The sequence below is a fragment of the Vidua chalybeata genome, chromosome 2 (assembly GCF_026979565.1).
Source record: "Vidua chalybeata isolate OUT-0048 chromosome 2, bVidCha1 merged haplotype, whole genome shotgun sequence".
NCBI lineage: Eukaryota > Metazoa > Chordata > Aves > Passeriformes > Viduidae > Vidua > Vidua chalybeata.
In genome coordinates this window covers 57033589-57052694 of record NC_071531.1, presented here as the reverse complement: position 1 = coordinate 57052694, position 19106 = coordinate 57033589, and positions in this window count along the sequence as shown.

Here is a 19106-nt window from a genome sequence, read left to right as displayed (position 1 = left end):
TAGTCAAAAGTAGAAAGCCGGAATTATCTGGAGTATACAAGTAAAACAGGAAGGATTTTTTTGCATTTGCTAGGTTTTATAAGTGTTAGTAGAAGTGCCTAAAGAAACGTCTCATGTGTTGTATAATCTACCACAGAATACAGTATGAATAATACTTGGCAAAATCTACCACGGATTTTCATTAGCACCAGCTCAGAGTATATCTGAAGCACTATATTTATATTTAGAAAATATACATAAAAATTACACCCCACCCTCCCTCTTGTCCTAAAATCACATGCAGTGCATGATTTTAAATGTCTATAAAAAGTTTAAATCAGGCAGTACTTATGTGCTGTTTTCCAATTAGACTGGAGGAGGTCAGAAATATTAAAAGGCATTGTAGAAGCAGCTTCAGATATGCCATCCATGCTGTGTGTCTGTTGAAGAAAACAATGTGCTGTGTCCAAGAGCACTTTGTCTCAAGGTGACTAATGCTGCTGCTGCAGTGTATTTGGGGGAGAGCATGTTAGGCATAAAGAATCAGGATCCTCAGCAAGAAGCACAGCAGAAATCAGAGAAGTCTATTCTAACCAGAGAGAAGAGACAGGGAAGATTAATAGGATAAAAGATGTGAATTCTTAACTTATGTCTTAAGAAAAGAGATAGGCACATAAACAGGTATGCAGTCTGCTAGGGGTTTACTCTGTTCATAAAACAAAACTTAAAATGGGAACTGGGGTGCTGAACTACCTTCTCTTCCAATGCAAGAAACATTGCATGAAAACCCCAGGAATTAAGGTAAATATTTCTAAGTTCTGAAGTTCATTTTTCCTGTGTTCCACTGTCTCCTTGATTTGTTGTATTTTACCTGGAATTCCAATACAGCAGCAGCAGTTAACTCAAAGGAAAAGGTTTCACAGAAGTAGAGAACCACAGATTAGAGAAATAAGCGTTGGCACAGACCTCTGGAGGTCATCGAGTCCAACACCCCATTCATAGCAGAACTGTTGCTGTAATAGCCCAGTAGGTCATTGTTTGACTAGACTGGCCAAGTTTTGCATAACCACAAGGATAGTGATAGCACAGTTTCACTGAGCGATCTTTCCTTGTGCTCCCCACCCCTCCTAGAATGACACTTTTCCAAATTTTCAGTCTGACCCTGCCAAGCCATGACTCATGTCTGTTGTCTTACCATCATCAAAATCCGCCCCACATCTTGTTCTTCTTTCAGCCACTCCAGCATGAGCTATCTTTTACAAGGGCTCTATGTAATCCCCTAGTGTTCCATCTGCACTAAGACTCAATAATCCTGTCACCTGTGCAGCTGCTGTTGGCTTAAATAGAGACATCAGACTACTCCTGAATTATTTAGAAGATACAACAACAGAAAATTAATTTTTACAGTTCACAGCTGTTAACTCATCAGAAACTGATTTTGTGACCTAATCTGGTTTGGAGGATAGGTACCATGACTGCACAGACAAACTTCTAGACTTCCTCATGGCACCTTATAGGCAAGAGTGTACACAAAATTCTTCTTCTGCTGTGCCGTTAAAATATACTGCTGGTTCCTTTCATCACAAGCATGGCTTTGTCCTGTGGGCTTTTGTTTTATTGCTCATTTGTTTCCATCTCAGTCTCCTCATTTTTTTTCCTGGCTGTAGATCTTATCCTACTCATTTGTCTAAGCAAAATTGTCCTTGTCTGTTTCTCTTTCCTCACCCCCCATCTACTCCAATGAATTCCATTTACCACTGCTCTATCCCTTTGGTCACTTTGCACCATGGCATCTGTGCAATATTGCAGTATTCATTAATAACTACCCTGACTATTTTTGCAATGGAAGAAGACAGTTAAAGAGTCTTTGAGGGGCAGTTTAGAAAAACACCTGTCTGCATTTTGATAAAATAATAAACAGATTTTCCTTGACTCAGGTAATAAACAATAGTTAACAAAAATTAAATGGAAGCAAGTGTCAGCAGTCATAAGTTGCTCTGAAATGTGTTTGTCTTTATATTGTAGTGAATTCTAGCATATCTTTTATTGATGACGTTCTGTGTGTTTGTTAAACTGATGACATAACAATCCATGCAGTTATCACCACTGCATCTTGAAAACATTAAGTACAAATTGTAATACCTAAATCAGAATCATAGCCTTGTTCAGCTAAAAAGGTTCAACAAATGAACCTTTTGCAGGTAAAAATATTGACAGAGATATTGTATTATATTGCCGTCCCTTTTGTTAAATATCTTTTCCTCTCCAAGGTTTGTTTCAAACTGTCCAGAAATGAAATAAACACACAGATGATCTCCTGAGAAGTCTGCTAAATCAGATTTTCATAGCAGATCCACTAACTCAGATGGAAGCTTAATGCCCAGTCCTGACAATAGATCCAATAAAAAAACTTGTGTGTCAGGAATTAGTGAGTTTGTACATTCTCAAATAAATGCTTCACAGAAATCTTCAGTTAGATTACCATAGACAAAGAGGTGGCCTTTGCAGCTGATGAAGGTTACACTTGGAAACCTCCTGATCCTTTTGTCACACTTGAACTCATGCATGAAGGAGTACAACACACTGTGTGTAACCTGGCTGGTTTTCAGCCTCATCACAGATATTTACTCATATTTCTTTTGCTTTCCCATTCCTTTCTCTGTTCCAGCAATACACTTGGAGTTTCACACATGAGAAATGTAGGCAAATGGATGCATTGCCACTAATTTGCTGACTTGGGCATTTACAGGACCAGAAAAATCAGACATACAGCAGTGAAAATTTGTCTACATCAGTGCACTTTGCCTAGCAGAAGTGACAAGCTGCCTCTTCTTTCAGGATGCACTTATTATATATCCATAACAGACTGACATCTAACTATCACAGATGTCCTACGGTCTCAGAATAATGCATTCAAGAATCCAGAAAACAAATAACAGAAACCTCTCCTGATTAAAGACTATAATCTGCCTATTTTTTCTTACAGTTGTTTTTTTCCCATCTGGGGAAGACCCTTATTACTTTGAGACTTGTGTCCTTCTCTCTGATTGTTTTCTTTCTGTGAGATGCTCAGTAACAATATACCCTGCACTCTCCTTCTCAAAAGTCTTTTCAGCCCTTGCAATGTTGATCTAAACCAATATAATGGGTTATGTTATCTGCTTATGTATTTTTGAGCCTGGGCAGGTAGCATTCAAGTCTTACTTTTAAGTTTCCATCATGAAGTGAAACAGATACCTTTCAGATGCCTTTTACTTGCTGTCTGATTTACCTCCATGCAATGGGCACAAAGTCTCTCTTTCCTAAATGAAGTCAAGACAAACGGGAACTGACAGCTTCCTTGCTCACAATTTCTGTGCTGAACTTTCTGACATGGCCAAGATTCCTCTCTGAGGAGCACGCTGCGTGCTGCTTTCCATATGTATTTCTGTCTCAGACACAGACCGATCCAATCAGTACCCGCATCTATGAATCTTCAGGGAAAGCTTTTGGTTTGTCAGGCCCTTCTTTGCATCGGGTCATGTTTGCATTGTTCCAACAATATTTCTCCAAAAAGAAATGTAATACTGCTTGCACTTAGAGCTTGTCTTTATATGGAAATACAGAGAAATAATTACTCAGTAATAACTAAGAAATGTATGACTAGCATATATATGCTTTCTTATTTCAGACCTGAGGAAGTCCTATGCAATAAATAAAAAAAAAAAAGGTACTCTTTAAAGTGTGTTCCCAGTAAGCTGTTGTAGAATGCCTATTCTAGTATATATTAATATTTTAGTATATATTAATATTATGCAAATAGAGGTGGACAGATCCCACATTACTTCACACAATAGTTGTCTTATTTTTGGCTAAAACTATTGAAACAAAGCAAAATACCTTTAATAAGTGATTCCTATTTTAGAAGACAATGTTCTTTTTAGATTTACGCAAAAAGACCTGGGGCTATTCCTGACACCTACTACCTACTACAAGAGCCAAAAACTGTGCCCATGAAGCAAAGACATTCTGGGCTGCATTTGGAGGAGCATTGCCAGCCAGTTGAAGTAGGTGATCTTTGCTCTCTCCTCAGCACTGGAGAGGTCACACGTGGGGTTCTGTGTCCAGCTCTGCACTCCTTGGTAAGAGACAGACACAGACATACTTGAAAGACTCCAGTAAATGGCCACAAATATTAAAGGACTGGAGCCACTACCCTGTGAGAAAAGGCTGAGAGAGCTGGGATTGTTTAGCCTGGTGAAGAGAAGGCTTGCAGTAACCTTTCTAATGTATATAAATACATGAGGAATTGGTACAAAGAGACAGGCTCTTTTCAGTGGTGCTCAGTAACAGGACCAGGGCAATGGGTATAGATTGAAATATGGGAGCGGCCATATGAACATTATATGAATATCATTCTTCTTTTTCCTTCCTTGGAGATGTTCAAAATTGTCTCAACATAGTCCCAGGCAACCTGCTTTAGGTAGCCCTGCTTGAGCAGAGATGTTGGACCAAGTGATCACCAGAGATCCCTTTTGACTCCAACCATTCTCTCATTCTGTGAATCTGTTCCTAAAAGTGGCACACAATTATGCACCAATCTGAAAATAATAAGTCCTTTGTAAATTTGACTCTTCGGCTTTCCATTTTTTTTTTTGTAATGTTAAAAATATGATGCATGTGCATTGTATTCATCTATATGTCTCTGTATCCTCATTAATACCCATAACTCTGTATATGAGAAATAACAGCAATTACTTAAAAGATATGTTCAAGTGTATTATTTGTGACCAATATTCTACAAAACACAAAAATCTCCATACATCCCCTGGCTGACAAACAAAAATCAAAATACACTTACAGTTCAAAACAGAACAATCATCATTTAAACAGAAAAATGTGAGTATACATCAGGGTCCTTAATTTAAAAATACTAATCAAATTATTTGTCATTTCAGATAAACTAACACAGAGGAAGTAGCTGACAGCACCTGAGAAAAATATGAATGGTAGGAAAGAGTAACATCTAATGAAATAATTACTGGGTTGAATTTTTAATATTCTGATAAAGAGATAGGAGATAATACACTTTAGGTTTGTTTTTTTTTTTTTTTAAAAAGAAAAGCAATTATAGATGAAAGTGATTTTATATTGCATTTAAATTGTGAAAGGACTTACCTTTTGTGTATGTGTGTATATCTATCTATATATATATATATACAAACCCTTAACATGCTTTCCACAATGAAATCTGATACAGAACTTCAATAACAACAGTAAAGAATTAAAATGGCTATAATTTATGCTTTGAGCAAAGGCAGAGTACCTTGTCATTAAAAATAATATGATTTGTACATGGTGGAAACTCAATAGGAGTGAATAGGAGACTCACCATTATGGTGAAGACTCAGCTACACTATAGTAACTATTGTAAAGCCCAGCGGTAGCAGTTTATAGTCAGTCTTCTGTTTTACAGACAGGTAGATAAAAAATGAAAACAAGCGTTAAAAATATACAAAGTAATCTGTAGTGCGACTATAATACATTTCAATCCAAGAACAAGTGCTTTATTTAATGTTCTTTTTTTGTTTTTGTCCTAAAATACTACTTCTAGAAATAAAATCATGTGTAAAAATAATTCTGTCAGAAAGACAGAAGAAAAACATATCTCAAAATTGCAATTACTGAAAATGAGCTACAACCACTTTACAGGTTTAAAGGTAGCTGTCTTTCTTTCACTCTCTTTAATATCCTTGATTCAGAGGAACTTTTCCAAGATCAGCTCAGAAGGACTAAGTGTTCCCTAAGAACCTTTAGATTTATTTGATACATCTCCTTTCCAAATTCCACAGCAGAAATCTAAAACATTTTATCAGCACAGGATAAATGCTTTTGTTGATAAGCTTTCATTAGGAAATATCTAGAGAGAATGAAATTAACTCTTTTTTATTGTGCCTATGGACTTAATGAACACACATTGACTGAAGGTTGAGCTTCCCCCTCCCCATTTCAATTAATAGTTTCTCTCATTCAGTTCTTCATCATAAATGTTGATGAAGTATTCCCTAGGGGCATCAGTTCCTCCTACCTAAATCTGGGGGCTTTGCAGACATGCTGTTTACAAAAGTGACAGTCTAAACTTTCTTTACAATCAAATGGTGAGTGACAAATGTCTCCAAAGAGATTTTCAATCTACATCAACACTTGGAAAGGCCTCCCTATCTCCTATGTAGGGAATTTGAATCAGCTGCAATCCTATTTGGATGTCTTATGTAAGATCTTTAAGCTAGGTTGAATGTATTCAGGCCTAAGTTCCTGAAGTTTCCTTCTCTCATTTTTTTTTCCTTAAATATTTACTTAATGTTTACATTTTTATTATTTTCTTACCTAAAGAAAATTAAAGTTTTGATCATATGTTCACTCATTTATTCTCTTACAAACACAGACATTACAGTATGCCTAGCTCTGCATGTTTATAGGGTTTTATGCTTAAGCAATATTTATATAACAGAAATCATGCCTTCTCTAGTACACTATTAACAGAGAATAAATACTAATCTGGCCAACACTCTCAGCCAGCTAAGCAGCAATATGTAGTAAAGTTTTTAAGTATTATAGGATTAACGATCTTGGACTGAAACCTAGACACCAATAGCTTTATATAATACCAACCTGTATTACAGACTGACTATTGAGTATTAAGAGTAAGGAAAGCTTATGAAGTACCTTGAACTTAAAATTAGTAGGTATTGAGAAAAACCAGCTAGGGTACATATAATACTGCAGTGCAGAGCATTACTTTGAAAATATGGGTAATTTTAGAATGAAAATATTTTTAAAAAAGAAAAAAATTGCAATCATCATGTGCTTTAGACTAATAAAAATATTAAAATTGCTAACAAATATTTTCCTTTATTTTGAAGATCATTAATTAGACCATTAATTAATAAAAAATAAGCTTATTAAAAAAACAGGAGAGAAATCAAAAAATAAAATCACTGAGTTTTTGAGAATTACATCTTAGAAGTCCTATGTGGAATTAACTTCTGTTGAGGTTTTATGCTGCCTATCACCACAGTGTCTGATTTCTGTCCATGTAAAATCAATAGCAATAAAAAAATTATAATGAACTTCAAAGATAAAAGAGGAAGAAAAAAATGAACAAAATTTTGCCTAGCTTCTTTGGCAGTTGTTTTTATTTTTATGGCAACATTTTGTCACAAACTTCTTTTATTCCTAATTAGTTATTTCCTTGTCAGTAATGCAAACATCATTCTTCTATCCATGCTGTCCTGCAATGTGCCTTACAGATTCTTAAATATTAAAATAAACTGATTTCATAAAATGTCTAAGTGCATAAAATGATGCTGGAGGGAAAGAAAATAACAAGTTATACTTAAATTGAATGCACCATGTCAGCTACAGAACTTGTACCTGCTATATAAAGTAATCACTAGGCAAATCCTCTAAAGTCATTATTCTTTTTTGTTTATGTTTTATTCCCATTTTCGAATCCTGTATTTAAAGAGACTGTATATCTGCATAGTAGTTTTGAAAGTAGTGGACCATCATACAAGCACACAAATTAAAGCTTTGAAGTTACAGAAAAGATCGTCTTGAGCCCTCCTCTTCTGCTGCACTCCTATCATGCAATTGCATCTAAGTCAGGTACACTTGAATTAATCTCATCTCATTCATCTCATTCCATCATGTAATGTCAAAATGATTAGCCAGTCTCCTGCTGCAAGAGAGAGAACCAGGCACCTAGAGAAAGAGATTCATCCTCTTGTAAAACAGATGTTCATGTCGAGATATATCTAATCCCAAAAATTTATGGAAGAACTCTCAATTGATAATAAAAGACTTCTACACAACTAACTTAATCCACACAGGGAGGTCATTTGTGAGATAAATCTCACCAACCTAGAAAGATGTTTAGGTAGTCAAAGATGAGATTTATAGTTTTCTTTGAGATTTAGGCAATCAGGTTGCCTAAAAACTGTCATCTGAATTGTTAGATACCTTATTGATTAGTCTTCTCACGACCTTTACATTACCATCTTTCTGAAATGCAGAATGGAAACAGTAGCACTTGCTCCCCCCAAAGGGATCTCTGTTGTGAAGTACATTGTTTGTGAGGTGATCAATCTCCATGATAATGGGGACCACATAGGTATAAAGACTTTTTATTTTATGCTTGAAAACTACATCATACTTTCTGAAAACTAAAGTAACAATAACAAGAACTCTCCTACTCCTTTCTTAAAAGTCATTTTTGTAGTATAAATATGGGATCACTAATATGAGCACAAATTAGTGGTATTACTACAATAAACAAATGGTAAACTTGTTTTAGTGTATAAATGCAGAATCAAGGGCTTTTGTTATACAACACGCAAACATATACATAAAAACGAGGGGGAAAAGGCAGAAGGAACAAGACTGCAGCGGTTTTAAAATTCTGAACAGTTTGAGACAGGTACATCAGTAACAATGTCATTAGAGTTTTCAGAATGCACCACAAGCCTGCAAAGTTTATAGTTTCACCACATGTTGCAGAGTTTATTATTTCAGGAGTGAAATCTACAAACATAAGGAAATTGAATTGAATATACGAGGCTGGATACGTCCCTTGAGGGCATTTCAAATATTCACACACAGAGAAACCGTAAAGAATGAATATAAGGATAAACAAAATGTAGCATATAGAAGTAAGCACCAGAAAACAGAAGAAAACAAGACAGGAGCACACAAAACTGATCAAATAACAGGAGATTTTGGGGATTTCTTTATGTCTTCTTTGCATGTTCTTTCATTATTTCAGTGGATTTTAGTAGCATACTTTTTTTTTTAACCAGAGAGAGATTATATAAGCAACTATATAAGACACTATATAATATTTAAATATCTTATCAGCCCACAACTATAAATTCCCCTGCTGACCATTCCATACCTCAGTCTACTTCAGTACATAAGATTTCCTTAAAAAGGATTTAGCAAAGTATATAGCTTTGGGAGTTCAAATAATTGAATGGAAATAACTAGAAGCTTTACAGCCATCACAGTCTCCCAGTCCTGCTTAGATAACTATTCCTAGGGTCTCTTTTTGACAGAGCTTGTTGCCAGGTGCCAGAACCTCCCAAGGTAGCTTATATCTGACTAAAACTATATACAATCCCTCAACAATGAATGACTGTCTTGTATCTTGAAATGCAGCTTCATGGCTTTTTTATGCCAAAGAATTATTTCTATTGTGGCAAGTCGTCTTCAGTTTAGAAAATCACAAAATTGTAAACTGGGAATTAAAAAAAGGTTGGGAGGCTGAATCAGGTATCACCCTGTTGCTTATGTGTCTAGATCTAAAGCTCCACTTGTTCAGGTGAAATAAAACCTCAGTTAACCAAGGCTAGGGTTAAGAAGGGAGTTCCTTTGGTTTTCTTTGTGAGTTTCCTAAGAGAAAGGAATTGGTCAAAATGAATCTAATGCCTACTGTCATTGGTCAAAATTCCACTCTCGTACCACTACCTGTATCTTAGTCATGGCTAAATTTTACCATAAAGATGATTCCTAATCACTAACAGCTGATAATCTGTGTTTTTTCCTGGTCGTGGAGGGTAACAGTGCTATGTAAGTGGAAATCAGGTTGGAGGTTGACTATCTTTTTTCCTGTTAAAATGTAACCAGAAGTTCACTGAGGCACTTCAAGAAAACAACTTGCCCTGTTGTTAGTGAAGCAACATCATCCCAATAAGGCCTTGCTTGCACTGCAAATCTGCAACTTATTAAGAGTAGCTAATAGTTATGTTATAAAGAGGGAAGCCGTGACAATCTGGAGGGCCAGTGGCTCTCAGCGTACAGTGCCTGAAGCTTGATCAATCTGATTCTGAGCCAGAGGAGGGACAAGAAGAGTTTCTGTTTTCTCAAGAGTGGCATGTCCTGGGATTTATGGTTGTCTATAAGCTCTGTGTTTCCAATAAGTAATAAAACTGCTTCAGGCTGCATTGCAGAGTTGCTGAATGTGGGTCACATTCTACCTACAAGTAATAATTTGGCCACCCTACAAGTTAAATATTTATTTTGTAGAAGTCAGTTTCTTACCACTTTAGTTTCCAAGGGTTCTTTTGATGGTATTAAAGCCATAAGCAGAACTAAATATCTGCAGAATTATAGCAAGTTCCTCTATAACATTTCAGTTGAATCTTATTCTTCCCTCAATAGATTAAAAGGTCTTTCATCTCTGCAGTTTTAAGTAGTATTTTCCACAGTAGCAGGGGGACACCGCATCTCTGCTAGTCAGTTTGCTGACTGTTTTAATACTTTATAATTTTGTAATGCTCTATAATTTTGTAATGCTCTCCCCTAAGGCTCTCCAAGGGTAAGGCACAAGCCCTGTTCCAATGTCTGATATTAGTTGGCCAAGACAATGTGTTTATTCTTGACTTTTTTCTTTTTTCACTCGGTTCATTGAAGATAAATGGGGACCTTGGGCTTTTAAGATAAGATATTTTTTGCAATTTTATTTAGGAAGCTTCTTCTAATATGAAATAAGTCCTCTCAAAAAGGAGAGTAATGAAAGATACTGCCCTAGTCACAGAACCTGTTTCTCGTGGCTGAAAATGCCTAGAATGAACTTGACTTTTCAATATGTATCATGTAGACATATTAAACTTGTTTTAAAATGGTATTACTCAGGTTTGGCAGTGAAAACTGAAATTCATTAGCGACAGATATGCATAACATCAAGGTATCAAAAGACTGAATTATTTTGTTGCTTGCCTGTGACTATATCATAGATACTGGCTTTTTTTAATTCACCAAAGAAAAAGAAACTGGAAAAAATATTAGCCTATTTATGAACATTTTTCTTGAATAAACTAAGACTGTAATACTAAGGAAATGCTCATACTAAGTATTCAGTATTTTACATGATGAGGCACAAAGGCATATTATTCTCATTCTTCTCTGGGTCTCGAACAGCACAGTAATTCTTTGGACTGACTGTTTTTTTTTCACAATGTAGAAATTTTGCTGAAGAGGAAAACAGAAAAATGACACACCTTTGTGCAGATTTTTCTAAGGGGCTGGATAAAAGCTAAGTTAACTCTGGAACTGCATAGATTTTTTTGCATAGGTTCAAAAAGAATAGTGCTGTGTCCTGCTGTATGTAACTGGAAGGTAATTGCATGCTTGACACCATGTTAATGTTGGTCCTATTGCATCAGCTTTGCATTAGTTTTGGCTGGGATAGAGTGAATTTTCATCATAATAGCTAAATTTTGAATTAGTGCTGAAAACAGTGTTGAAAAACAGGGATGTTTTCATTACCTCTGAGCCCTGCATTACCTCTGTGTAAACCCTCTGAGGGTTTACACAGCAGCAAAGACTTTTCTGCCTCTCAGCCCATGCCACCAGTGAGGAAGCTGGGAGGGCAGAAGGAGTTGTGAGGGGACACAGGTAGAACAGTTGGTCCCAACAGATCAAAGGGATATTTCATACCATGTCTTACCCAACATATACAGTGGGGGGATGGGGGGGGGGGTGGAGATTGGCAGTGTCCCCTGTGGTAGCTTTGTTTCAAGAAATAAATATAGGAATGACTTTTAATGCCAGAAACAGGGATCCAACGTATCTTTCAGTCACATGTGGAGGGATGAGGCACAATCACAACATAAAGGAATACAATTCTGTGAATTGTTCTCTGTATCATCTCAGTTCTTTCTCCATTCATTATGAGACCTTGTTAGCAGGACTCCATGGTCCAGAACAATCTGTGTCCTCAAACTGCTTCCTCCTACTTTGATTCTGTCAATAAATATGACTGTGAATGATTACTTAATGGAGATCCTTGTTCAGTTCAGAAAATGTCATCTAAGTCTGTTTGCTCTAGGGGTCTGATTATTTTCTTAGATCTTGTTTCATCCTGCCTCAAGCACCACTTTTTATCTGCTTTGCAATGAATTTGATTCCCAGCTCAGTGAGCTTCTGCAACACCTGAGGATAGCTTTTGGTGTTTTTCATCATGGAGACGTACTCCCTGAACTTTATTATTATTCAGATCCTCAAGAAGGGCTGTCCTGCTGGTCTCAAGTCTTTGCTTGCTTGAAATTATTTTCTAAAGTCAACAGAGTGAGAAGCATGGTGCTGAAAGATTTTATAGAAATCCTGCAATAATTACCTGAATGAATGCTGGCATTGTATCCTTAGAGCATCCTGATTAGGAAATCTACTAAAAGACCATTTACACAAACAAAGAATTCCATGTAAGTCTTGTATGGCCTAGCAAAGTAATAGATTTGCAGTGCATGCACCTCATCTTGTACAACTTGGGAAATAAGAACAAATCATGATAATGCCAGATACTATCCAAGTCAGTACTATCGAAGGTATTACTCATTATACTATCAACAGAAATTTACCCTCAAGAATGAAATTTCCAGTGAACTGTAACAGTTTTAGTTGACAGTAGAGCTGTGTAAAAAGTTTTTTTTTTTTTGTCCTCGCAGTTGAAACATGCACAACACCATAAGTATAATAATGATTAATTGCTTATTAGTAAAAGAATTAAAAATTTTGGACACTAAGTGTCCAAAAGAGTTTACTGTGTCATGCTCTGCTTGAAATCCAGTGCAGCACTGGAGACAAGACGATTAGCTCAATCCTGTGCATGTATCTATCTGTCCATCTGTATATGTTACTTAAATATTTTTTGTAACCTGCATATATGTATTAGACTTGGTTTCAGAAAATTGCCAGCCATGATTTCTGTTGATAGACTGATTCAATGCTGTCTGTGGTCATAATCTGTCCTGGACTGATGTAATGTTAGACAATTTGTTCTTAAATTATTACCTCAGTGAAGGTAAAATTTTAGTGACAGTAATTGTGGTCTCTCTTTAGTCCTGGAAGTTTCTTTAAGTCACTTTTTTCACTGACTTAAACTCTGGATTTGGAAAGGCCAAGCAGTGGGGGAATAAATAGAAAATCTTAGGCCATTTCCTAAGGGATATGTATTATCATTATTGACCTGTGCTAGAAGAAGTAGCAGCTGGAGGTGAAGTTGCATGCAGTGTTCCCTGGCATGCTTTTACTTCAATTACAAAGACACCTCTCCAGTTACCAGTGTTAGTACCTAGCAAAGCTTTGACTTTCATGTTTCTTTTTCAATACAGGTCAAACAATCAATGCAGAAATATTGTTCTTCCTCAAACACTTCAGCTCTGTAGGGCACCCCTGTCACCCCAATCATATCCTCTTTAATTTTCAAATCAGCTTTGGATTTGTTCCAGCATCCCCTTTAGTAAATTGATTTTTAAGGGTAAGTGGCTTACATTGTCTACATTTCTTCAGAAACTCTCTTGCTTTGGAAACTTCAAAAATTTTGAGAGAAGAGAGAAAAACTTCTCTGAATCCTTGCTGAAGTAGAGCATCATCTAAGATTTATTCTTTTGGTTATATTAAATTTCTCTTGCTGGAATATTCTTACACATATACACACGCATACACCTCCTTTCTTCCTAATTAAGTGTACTTTACAACTTCCTTCCTTGCAGGATCTTATTAAAAATTGCACAAACTGTTTTAATTCTCATACTACTTTTCTAGATACTTATTTTCATCAGCATCACTTACATAATCCTCAGCCTTTCATTTCTGTACTTGGCTAGCTACACTTTGATCCCTTTTTTTGAGTCTGCTTTCTCTGATGTTTTTTGTCTCTACTGTATGAAAGATAACCCCTTTGGAGCACCATTCGTCCTGTAATTTACTATTCTAACATACATCTCCTGTTTTCTATCAGTTCTCATTTTCCTTTGTAGTTGCCATCCTCCTTTAAAAATTCAGCCTCACTCCTAACCTTAACCTACTTTTTCATTGTAAAACTAAAATTTTACAAGTGGAAATATATACAGAAGATGACTAGTCTTATTTGAATGAATATCAAATAATAGATACTAGTATTCTCTTCATATTTAATATCCATCACTTGGAATATTTTCAGAGTATTGTAGAAAAGCTACACCAAGTGAATCCATTATATAATTCCTTAGAGTATGGCCCATCCATTAATTAATCATCGCGGTCACTTGGTGCTATAAGTACTAGAAGTTAAGGCAACTTGCCTAAGGTACAAAGCAGTGGATCAGTAGCACAACTAGAAGGAAAAAGCAAAATAACACTAGTCCCTGGATGTGGGCTCAAAACCTAAATTCAATATTAACTTCTTCACTGAATAGTAATAAATACTAAGAATCATAATATTAAATGCTCTAAGGCTTTCATGGATTCATGCCTTGTTAGCAGGAACTGGAGTTAAAACTATCTCAGCTGCAAATGATTCTCCTTTGTGTTAGGATCCCTCTCTTATGAGGAATGAATGCCTGCAACAAGCAAAAAAGACAGATATTAATGCTATATTAATAATAACTAATGTTATATTAATTATCATCATAAAATTGCCTCATGATATTTGGAAAAATGAATGTCAGGAGGTGAAGTTATAAAAGCACAGAAAATTTCTGGTGCTCCAAGATGAAGTGTTTCCAGCCAACATCAAGCTGTCCCCCACCAAAAATAACATGATCAGCATGTGTGATAGGGATTTTTCTTGGCAACATTACTGAGCTTCTTCCTTTCCAGAGTGATGCAGGCACTGGGACTCATATTAGATCAGAAGTTTTGTCTTTCAGCAAGATCTAGGAACAAATATTTGAGACTGATGACCACCTTGCTTCGCTTTCTGCCAAAAAAAAAAAAAAATCCTTGATGATAATAGCAGCAGGGGGAAAACCACCCACTGCAGTCTGAAAAATGTTACTCTAAAATATTTCACCAAATTTTTCAGTGGTACTTTCCAGAGATAAGATAAGGACAAGGGGCACTCATGGTTTCCTTTCCTGTAGCGCAGTCCAATCTGATGCTATTCATAAGTCATTCTTTGAATGACTGTCAATTTTAAATTCCTTTTGAGCTAAAATATTGACATTTAGTGTATTCATTCTTTATGAGATGCTGACAAAAAAATCTCCCAATTTAATTTTGACTTTCCCATTACAGGTTCCTAAAAGGTCCCCAGCCCATTTTACTAGCTGCAATCGTTGTTAAATCTATGTACTATGGGGTAACACTTAACAAGGGGGACATTTTAAACGACCTGTGTGGAATAAGGACACACCATCAGAAAATTTCCAAATTATTTTGGCAGTACATTTGCTACAGTTCTCATTTATAGAAATGAAAGTAATTTGGAGTGAAAAGTATCAAGTTTTAAGCCTCAAAAATGTATCTTTTATTAATCCTTTCAGATACTCAAATTTAAATAAAAATTATCCATCCCACCCGTATGATGCAGGGATTCTTCTCTGTATGGTTGGGTATTAGAGTATCAAATGTGTGATCATGCACTGCATATGTTATTTCTATAATCTCTGAATTAAATACAAAAAATTGTTATAACAACTATGATACCAAATTAAAATCATTGATAGATGCTGAATATTTAATTATGATGCAATTGCTTTTTCCCAGAACAACTTTATCACTATGAGGACGAATACTGAAAAAGGTTCCTGGTTATTGGACCTCACCAAGGCTAAGTAAAAATGCAGAAATATTAATTCTGATAATGGCAGTAAGAACAGTTCTTTAATGCATTAATTCTACATAATCAAAGTATCACAGAACATTTGATACCAGAAGGCACTTTTGGAGATCATCTAGTTCATCTTCTCTCATCAAGGCATGTAGAGCTGGAGTGTACTGCTCAGGGTCATTCCTGTCAGGTTTGGAATATCTGCAAAGCTGGAGATTTCACAATGTCCCTGAAAAACCAGGCTCAGATTTTCAACCATCTTCACAGTAAAACATGGAATCACAGAACAGTTTGGGTTGGAAGGGACCTTAACAATCATGTGTTCCAATCCTCTTGCCAAGGACATGCACCTTCCACCAGACTGGGTTGCTTAAAGCCCTGTCCAGCCTGGACTTGAACAGTTCAGGAGTGTGACATCTTATCTGGGCATAGTGTTTCAGATCCTCACCACCCCGAGAGGAAGAATTTCTTCCAACTAGCTAATCTAAATGTCCTCATCTCAGTATTGAAAAGAAAACTGCCTGGGACCCCAGGCTCCATGCCTTTCACCCTCACCCCCACAGTCATGCATTCACACTTGAGATTTTCCTTACATCTCCCTGACAGCATCATGGGGCCCATCAGGAAAAGCAGCAAGGAGTGACAGGCTGGAGAAGCTTTGGCAGTTTCTCTGTAACATTCCATATCCAAGCACCTGCCAAGCAGGAAGCCCTCCTAGGCAGCAAGCCAGGTGGGCAGGCAGTATCCTCTGTCCCCCTTCAGCAGGCCCCCACTGCTGTCACTCAGCCCTTCCTCCTGCTGCTGAGGTAGGGCTCAGGCTCAGCCTGCTTGAATGCTTCACTGGACATGGCTCCAACCCCTCACCTGCTACCAGGGCGCAGTCCCTGCTCCATAGCTGCACATCTTCAAAACAAGTATTTTATAATCATCCTTTAAACAAGAAGAATGAGATAGACAATGTGCAACATAAAATCCAATAGGGAGAAGAAAAACCTAAACAAACAGGGAAAAAAAAAAGAAAAAAAATATCTTAGGGAATGTAAGTAAAAAGAATATAACATCGACATGCTGGCTTGTATTCACAGATATTTCCTGGCATAGATACACTGTACTAATTATTCTGCCATAGTTCTATCAGTTTTAGCTCCCATGTGGACATTCTCTGTGCCAAAGCTGTTATTTTGTCCCAGAATAATTATACTAGAGTAATTATTCCAAATAAAATTACTATTATTTTGAAACAGAATGTCTATACTGATCTTAAAGCAATACAGTTATAGCAGCATAAATTATAGATATGCCAGAAAATATCTATTTGAGGACAAGGTCTTCAGTGGTAGAAAATTTGCTGAGTTGCACCAATTTAAGATGTTCTTTTATTCCAGTTTTTTATTTTTGTTGTTTGGTTGGTTTATTTGGTTGTTTCTTTGTTTCTTTGTTTGTTTGTTTTTAAGGTTTTACTTTTATTGTTTGGTTGATTGGTTGATTCTGTTTTGGTTTTTTTTTTTTCTGGGATTTTTGATTGGTTTTGGGTTTGTTTTTTTTTAATAAAAAGGAAATTCTATAGTTCATTAAAATGACCCCCTAGTGTCACTGGGATCATTTCCTATGATTGTCTGTGTCCTGAAACTCTGTTAATTTGGAATTAATTTCCCATGTTCTTTGGAGTGGTTATGAACTGTATTATCTGTAGAATCATGCAAAATTTCAGAGCTCAACAAACAATAAATGACCATGATTAATGCAGCTTATTCTTTGACAGCTTTGGGGATCACAGCCCATGAAAGATGTCATGGCTATTGCTCTGAAAGGGTTTTCCTCCATATTACATGTCCTTATTCCTTAATTTATTGTCCTGCCTCTATTGTCTCCTTCTTCTATTGTCCTCCTGTCTACGGTTTTCTCTTTCTTTCGGCCAATTTCAGTGTGACTGGTGAATTGTCACAATAGGGATGGACAAGACACCTGTTTCTTCATGCAGAATAGGCAAATCTTTATTCACATGGCCCATATTTATGTGATTATCAGAAGGCACCCTGTTATCTCTAATGGTCAGCAATTCATTGAAACTCATTTCATTGGTTGGTAATGGCCAATGTACATGTTCATCAAACTCTTTCTGAATATGTTTCCATTCTTTCTTCATGGATTCTCATGGGATAAACTTCTTATTTGCACAGGGGCAAACTGCCTTCTCATAATAATCAATTGCTACACAAACTGATTTTAATTCTTATAATTCTTTTCTCATGGGAACTTAATAGGCTAGCTTAGCCAGAATAGCAAGGCCTCAACCATCTTTTACAAGGCCTTTCTATTGTAAGATTTTACCTGTATCTAGAAGTAAATAATTTTTCTTGTGTTGTGTGCACTATAAGTTAACAGCCACTTTGAAGTTCTAGGCTTCTTAAAAAGAGTGGCCTAAGAGGGAAGGGCAACAACCTCACATTATGATTGCAGATGCTTTTTTTTTTTTTTTTTTGTTCTGAAATAAAGTAAAAAATTTTTTAAGAACCTGAGAGCCTCAGAAAAACATTTTACTGGTGTTGTTTGACAGTTCATTTGATAATACATCAACTGGTATACTTTTAGTACCTACACGGATATATGTCAATAAAATGTGCATGGCTTTTTCTTGTCACTTCAACTGACCTGAAAGAGGTCATTGTCTCCCACAAATACCTTATAAAGACAACATTTTAAATATTCTAGAGTTCTTTAATACCTTCAAGTTTTCTTGATACACACATTTGAAACTTGTTCAAGGGTAATAAGCACAGCCACCTTTGTTCTTTCGAGTATATCTCTAGGTTTTACAGAGTGTATTTTTCTTGTTGGTAGGTGGAAGTACTCTATTCTGGGGATTAAATACGGAACACACTCTCTGGATTTTAAAAGTTCTTTGCTGATATAACCATTTAGTAGCAGAGCTAACAGCTTGATTCTTCAGAAAAAAGTTCACACAAACTTGCTCTTTGCAGGGGGGTATCTGTCACTCAAGGCAGAGAGAGCAGCAACAGCTTATTCTGATCTCATCATTAGCAATGAAACCAGTAACCCAGTTCTGCAAATTAGCACAATGAAAAAAAGCAGTCTGAGGAGCCAAGTGGCAGAATGACTTCCTTGAGTTTCACAGAGAACACGTTGAGCTTCCTAATATTTATGCAGTGCAGCATTGATGTATTATAACAGACATCCCAGGAAAAAGAGTGTCTGATAGATGCCACTAAAATGTTTGATTGCGTGACGAAAGAACACAAATAGACGAAAGAACACTGATATGTCTGATAATCCCATAGGGCAAAAATCAAGTAAACAGAAGATATGTAATATTTTTTTAAATGCAGCCAATTGTGTATGAAATTTTAAAAGCTCTTTGGATTCATATTAAAAATATAAGGCATAAACCATTGGAAAATAGCAAAATGTATTAAAATATATATATTGGAAATTAGCAAGATACACAATTATTATTTTAACAAAAGACAATAAGCTGGGTTTTTTTATCTTTGTTGTTCATACCTATCCCAGATGAAATTAAGAAACCGTATTTGAGAAT